Source organism: Macrobrachium nipponense, chromosome 26 (genome assembly GCF_015104395.2).
Source record: "Macrobrachium nipponense isolate FS-2020 chromosome 26, ASM1510439v2, whole genome shotgun sequence".
NCBI lineage: Eukaryota > Metazoa > Arthropoda > Malacostraca > Decapoda > Palaemonidae > Macrobrachium > Macrobrachium nipponense.
In genome coordinates, this window is record NC_087215.1 from 30,031,301 (window position 1) to 30,039,139 (window position 7,839).

Here is a 7,839-nt window from a genome sequence, read left to right on the forward strand (position 1 = left end):
TCGCCGATGTGTTTTTATCAGTCATTATTAAGATGTATGAGATTTAGTACATAATAATAGAATAATTATAGCAATAAATGCTAATAACAGCTTACTAATAGCAATAAACACATGCAGTACCTTGCCTATAGCACGTATTTTAACATTGCAAATTGCATGCATGGGGCACGGTCCAGATATAACAGGTCAGCCAGACAGCTCCCCAATTTTAAGCCTCTTCTGCGCACCTACGTCATCTGAGGGAGCGTGGTGGTGAGAACCATCAAGAACGTATAGGTCTAACATACCGTCAAGAATTTCTTTTTTTTTTTTCTTTCTTTCTTTTCAGAAAAGAATGTTTATGAAGATGTGATCTTTGAAGTGTCAAAGAACGTAAATAGAATAATACTTGCCTTTTGAAAATATTTTATTACGTTACAACTTTCAATTTTTTTTTCTTAGTGCCTCCCTGCATGGTTGCCCTTCACATTTCCTCTAATTTATCAAATTATTAATTTATTCGAAAATATACTGATATCTTTAAAAAAAAAAGCATTAACATCGGCAGGAACTTTAATATGACTTTTCAATTTAAAGCAAAGCTTTTTAATACAATGTTTGCCCTCCATGAGTGCTATCCCGTGTACAGCATAACACAGTCTATCCTAGTATCATTCTCTGGTATTTATTTATTCTTATTTCCTAACTCAGGGCATTTCACACAAATTTTTTTGACAACATATCCCAAAATGTATTTAAGTGCCATCTCCTCAATTAGTCCCTCGATGCATTTTTTTGATTTCTGTGTCTGCTTACAAAAGGTCTTCTTCCTCGTCAAAAACGTCTTTTTCTAAATCAAAATCGAAATTTTAAAACATCTGTGTTGTTACTCATATTTCTAATGCTAACTCCCTTCTTTTGTTACATATTCCTCTTCATTGGCAGATTCATTCGGGATTTTTCAACTGAGGTGATACCTTCATTTCCTTCCCTAACAACAATTGTTTAAGCCTGAATTTAAGGCAATATTAATTTAATCTTTGTGTCAGCAGGTAGCCAATAGTATGAGAGGCTTTTAACATATTAGATAAAGCAATGGTGGATTTACATGAAAAAATTATTCCTTTCTCCAGAAATGAATGTTTTTATTTAGCATTAGGATTTTTAATACTCATTACCTCGATGACCTAGAGCAATTTACCTGTTTGTTTTTCTACATCAGTACCATTCATTATTAAAAGAATAAGATCGGACGTTTCACTCCAGTTTTGGCATTTCAACAGTCCCCTTTGGCCTAAATATTTTTCTGATTTGGCACATGATGTAGACACCATTTTCACTGCTAATTTAACGCAATGTCTTTGTTGACCAGTTGCATTTAAATGCATTTCATTGATCTTATATGCAAGCCCATAGTCTATTTTGATTTTACTAAACATTTCTCGTATGCTAGAATCTGAAATACTCTGCATTATTAAGGAAAAAACCAGTCACTAAAACTATTTCTTGCTAATTTGATTAAATGGGGAACATCAGAGAACACAACGTTAATTCTGTCTGCACGACAACAGGCATGTATGTGCCCAATGGTCTTTGTATGGCTTTTCTTTTGGAAAATGTCTGACGTAAAAAAGAAAACGTTGATAATGCTGCCTAGACCTATGATATTATAGACACATGTATTGAAGTCTTCACTATATTTAGTATGATAGCGATTTATTATTTTTACTTTCATACTAGTTCAAATTCAAATTCATAAATTTTTTTGATATATCTCATACTACTTGCCTACAGTGAATAAATGCCTAGACCTAGGTGCCGTACCTTACGGACATTAGACTCACTGGGTGAGCACCAGATTCGTTGCTAACGTTTTCTCTCTAAAATCTGTTCTCGTTGAGTTTATAGTTTTCGTCACTGCATTTCGTTTGGCTGAGGCATCCATCTCTTTCAGTTTTTCCTCAGGAATGTGTGCTCCTTAACTAGTTCAGTGAACCCCATCAAAATATCTTCTCTGGCCGGCGAATGCACCATCGGTTGACTTTTCCCGCCCAAGCTGAGACATGGTAAGGTGAAAGACGAGGTTACGGCGAGATTTTTTTCCACTTTTTTGCGTGCATTTATTCGACATTATCGTGTAATATACATTTATTTCTTGAAATATATTATCAAAAATAATTTCCTGATATTATATGCTTGTAAGTACGCTTAATTTTGTCATTCAGACTTTAGTTTCTTTGACTCTTCTCCTTAGCGATCTAAAGTGAATTTTCAGAATGTTTCGTACAACTTTCTTGAAATGGTTTTCTTATTGCCATTATTTTATATAATAATACTATTTATATTCGTAATAATATTCTAGTGAGAGAAATTTTTTTCATTTGTGTAATAAAAGATTAAGTCATTGTGTAGTGAACGAAAACTACTGGAAAACATTGCAGAAAATGTTTGAGTTCACCTACTATCTTTAAATAGAACAACAACGAAAAAATAGCATTTATGTTTATAAGCAGAATAGTGTTGTAGAGTTAACTATAATAATCATGGTAAATATAATAGTGAATGGAAAAGTATCCAGCTCATAAAAGTGAATTATAAGTTCTTAACCGCACAAAAAAAAGCTAAACAAACGAAATATGAAATATAAATTGGTAAATGAAAAAAACAACGTTAAATGACAAAAGTTGATTGTATTAAACAAGTCTTTTATTAGCGACATTGAATGATGCACTGATCGCAAAGCGACCAGATCAGGTCATAGTCTACCGCATATCAGTCAAGAAAATGCCTAACAAAAGATTGCATTAGATCACATTTAAATGCTAATTGTGTCGGCTGTGGGGACGTTTTAAACGTTTTAAACTGTTTAAATGGACGAGAATTTCGTAAAAATAGGTATTGTTGTGGATGGCATCAATTCTCATCCTAGTATTCAAGTAAAGTGATGAGCTGAGTAAGAATGACTTCAAACCACTGAAATCTTCCCGGAAAATATTAAAGTTAAACGATATGGTCCCAAATTAGTTATGTTTACAAATGTCTGAAATGTCAGTTCCATTTCAGCTAATAAGAAGCAACAGAGGTTCTGTTCCAGCATTCCGTGTCAGGGCCACATAACAAAGGACAAATAATGGCACAAATAAATAAATAAATTATAATATCAGGTCAACAGGAAACCAGGGCGTCGCACCACCCAAATTGTTCACCAACGACCTCATTGTCCCATGATTGGCGAATACCCTTGGAAGGAATTCATCAAAAGCGGTATTTATTAGCATTCCCTTCCATTTTCACAACTAAATAACACCATTTCAAGTCATTACAGTAACCCAAAATTTCACAATGGGCTTTGAGACAAGCACCCTTGGCCTCATCTCAGACTCGCTGTGTGTGAATGAAATTAGTCCACCGCTATTAGCTATTAGCTATTGTTTACCCTTGTCTATTTTTATTTCATTTCATCTAGTTCACAAACTTTTCAAAGTCAATCTGAGTTTACTACTTCTTAATGATTTTTATCCTAAAAGATTTTCCTTATCAGTCTCTAACCACACTTTTTAATTGCCTTTTGAGTGTTACTATTAACTTTATACATAAGTTGTACATTCCGCTAATAGTTATTATTTATTCATTTAGCAGTCTATTTCATTCCAAGGGTAATTGTACTCACATGCCCGCCCCCATCTCTCTCTCTCTCTCCTCTCTCTCTCTCCTCTCTTCTCTCTCTCCAGCAAGCGGAACTCCACCCATATGAGGGGTATATAAATTGTCCTGCCATTTACGAAGCACCAGTCAGCTGAGCATCACACAGCGTCAACATGAAGTTCGTAAGTTCTTAACTGCTGATCTGAGATGTCTAGATATTTATAGAAGTTAATAGATTTTTAGTTGTCTGAAAAAGAAAACTATTGAGATGGTACTTTTTCTACTGCACTTTTTCTGTCCGTCCACAGATCTTGAAAACTTACTGAGGCTAGAGGGCTGCAAATTGGTATGTTGATCGCCCACCCTCCAATCATCAAACATGCCAAATTGTAACCCTCTGGCAGCAATAGTTTTTATTTGCTTTAAGGTTAAAGTTAGCCATGATCGTGCGTCTGGCAAAGTTTTTATGGGCCGCAGCTCATACATCATGATACCGAGACCATCGAGAGATAAATCTATTTTCGGTGGCCTTGATTATACGCTATACAGAAAACTCGACTGCGCCGAAGAAACTTCGGCGCATTTTGTACTTGTTTTCTTTTCATCTAGAAAACTCGGACCTTGTATTGCAGACGAGTACTGGCTTGATGTCGAGCGTATTTGCATAGACAACGATTATGTGATTCACGAAAACTAGGACGCTAGTCCTTCACCCCCACCCCCTTTTTTTTTTAATGAAATTTAGGCTATCCTGCCAAGCTCTGGGGAACTTATTCAGAGCTTAAGACAGTAAAAAGTTGGAGTTGGAGTGGTTGAACAGCAAGATAAATTTCATTTGACAGTTTTGATTGAATTCCTCCGAAGTTTTGCCTAGATTTAGACTGTACCAAATATTATATCACTACTTTATGCGCATAATACACACACACACACACACACACACACACACACACATATATATATATATATATATATATAATATATATGTTATTTATATATATATATATATATATATATATATATATATATATATATATTGTGTGAGTGTGTGAGCATTTGTATTCACACGAATTAGAGAGAGAGATTGAGATTGTAGATATACAAACGCGCATTAGAGATAAATATTTATGCATTTGTACCTTGATTCACAATTCGCTCAGAATAGCGGATAATTAGCAGCATAATGTTATCTGAAAAAACAAGTTTTCTTGGTTATTTGTTCTGATTACCAGCTACTGATTTTTATCGTTATATCAATATTGATTGAGGAGATCTTTCATGAAGTCATTCATCCATGTCCTGCATTTATTTTGCATTTCCAAGTCCTTCCTTCCATGTCCTTCATCATTCATATCCTGCTTCATTCCAGGTCGTCGTTCTTTGCCTCTTCGCCCTGGCCTTCGCCGCCCCCACCCCTCAGGATGGACGCTCGGGTCGTCAGGGGGAAGATATAGCCTGCGTCGATACCGCGGCAGAAGTTACAGAAGTGTCCGAATCCTCGACAGACTTCCCAGTGTGAGGACCTCGTGCTAATATCTTTAATATTCTACTGTTTTGGCTTGTGATTCGCTCACTCCCCTTTGTCTGTGCGTGACTTAGTGAATGTTAGTTTTGTCAGTGACTCAGGCCATTGTCATTTGATGTTGTTTTGAGTGGCTCTTTAATTCATGTAAGGTATTCTCCTACCTCTTCCTCTTCTCTCTTCTCAGTCTTTCTTCTTCTGTTGAACAATTACAGTTTTTATTGTGATGAAATGATGATATTTTTTTCATTTTTTTTTACCCACAGAGAAGCCCGGAAGATTTCATGGCTCCCCCTAAACTCAAGAGAATGGCCAACGAAATCGGCTTCCAGCCAAGCAGCGACATTCTCCCCAACCCCCCACCCCCCACCCCCTCCCTGAACACGTCCACGAACTCCTCAGGATCGCCGAGAGACAGAGAGCCGAAGGAATCACCTTCGAGTAACAACTTCGCCAGAGATATCTAGTCGGATTTCACCCTCGTGGCCCTATGGTTTCCATCGTCCCGAATGGTTCCTTCTTCCTCTTCGTCCCCTCATTCCGACTTCGTTCATCTTCTCCTTCTCTCGCAAGAGATCATTGTTTCCGTTGGAGTTTATTGTAATATAGTTGAAGAAATGTATGCAACAATCAGCAAATTTTTTGTCTTTCATTCATCCGTTCGAAGACCCTTGGATCCAAGACTGAGATTCATAACAGAACTTTCCAAGCTCCGAGGACAGAAAACCTTCAGAAAAATAGGTCTACTTTCTACTTTTGTCAAGACAGTTTGGTTAAAATAATAATCGTTCAGTCAATCAGCTCACTACTCTTCATTTGCCCCCTCCCTACATTCATTATTTCCCCTCCCTTCAACTGTGTTTTGGTAAACTTTTATTCATATTCAGTGTTAAATCTTATTTGTTTGCGGTTTGTATATTAAAATCTCTCTCTTTTCAGTTAAGAGAGCTATTTCCTTCTATGTATATGTGAATTCATTCTATGCAAGCTTGTAGGAAGGGGCAAGGCTTTTCACCTGGAATCGTGAAACTATATACTTAAGAATAATGTACATTTCAATAATAATGATCATCATTATCATCTCCTCCACTTCCGCGCGACACAATAGGGTTCTATAAAAAACTACGCCATTAATGGCTTTTTGAGTTTTGTCTACCATAAACCTCCACTCGTCTCCAGCCTCCTTTCAGGTAGTTCTCATATATAGGTCAGTCTGTGTTTTGGAACTCCTCTGATGATATGACCACAGGAGCACACCTGACCCTATCGCGAACTGTTCTCCCAGGGGTTGCGCGAAGGACATGCCATATGAGCCATCTCCTTTCATGATTTTCTGTAGAAGAAAACTATGGAGATGGCCTTTCGTCTGTCCGTCCGCACATACCCTGTCCGCCCTCAGACCTTAAAAACTACTGAGGCTAGAGGGCTGCAAATTGGTTTATTGTTCATCCACCCTACAAGCATCAAAACATAACAAATTGCAGCCCTCTAGTCTAAGTAGTTTTATTCTGTTTAAGATTAAATTTAGCTATGATCGTGCGTCTGGAAGCGATATAGGTCAGGGGCCACCACCTAACCGTGGCTGAAAGTTTCATGGGCCGAGACTAATAGAGCATTATACGCTGTAAAAAAAAAAACTCGATTGCGCCGAAGAAAGTTAGTCGTGTTTCTTTACTTGTTTATACAATAAGATTATTTGTGCGTCCACTAGAGGATTATTTTTCTCTTGATCACATCGTCAATATTGAGCAGGTTTGATCGAACCACGTCAATGACTTGGTTGGTGGTCTTGGTTGGATAAACAGTAGGCCTAATGCAACGAGTGTGCACTTCTGTACAACCTGTTTTCATTCCCCACCATCCCTCTTTCTTCGTTTCCATCTAGATTACAGTTGTATTACTGACGCTAAGCGTCCGAGCAATGTCACTTATCCGTCTTATCGGATAAGTGACAGCTGATCTGTCATCGGAACATTGTCATGGCAACACTGCCCATTACATCGGCTGCTGATTGGCTTAATTCAATCTTATTCGAATATAATCAAATACTTTGACTTCCTACAAAAGCTTTTATGCATATGGAAGACACAGGATTATGCACATAAATTGGAAAAGTAACTTTAGCAATAAATATATCCTTTCAAGTTACTACTGATACACCCTGGCCAAAATTACATAAAAACTGAATAGTACCAGTAAGAAATATTTGTCAATGTATATGAACAACCAGGGAAGGAGGACTGCAGGAAATGATCTAGGGTGACTTTCGGATTTGGAGCTTCAGCTGAAACTGACCTGCCGTCGATTTCATCACAATTTGGGAGTCTGCGCTTAACAGGTAAACAATTGTAGTTTTTAATATACTGTATAATATATTACGCGAGCATCCTTTAAAATGTATGAAATTCCCGGAAAAATACAAACTGAAAAGTAGAAGGCCGCATGAATATATCGTTTACTAATAAAATTTATCTACAGCTCATTATAGAAATTGGTGTATATAATTCTTTGATTCCCGAGGGGATAGTACTAAACACAGAGTCCCAAGGAGCTTCCGCCATGTTTGGTACTATATTATAGCACCTGGAGTAGGTGACGCGTAGAAAACAAGCAAAAGTAGCATCACATTTTTATTTCTTTTTTAAAGCGGTTGTTATAAGCATTTTATAACTGACAGCCATATAACAGAAAAC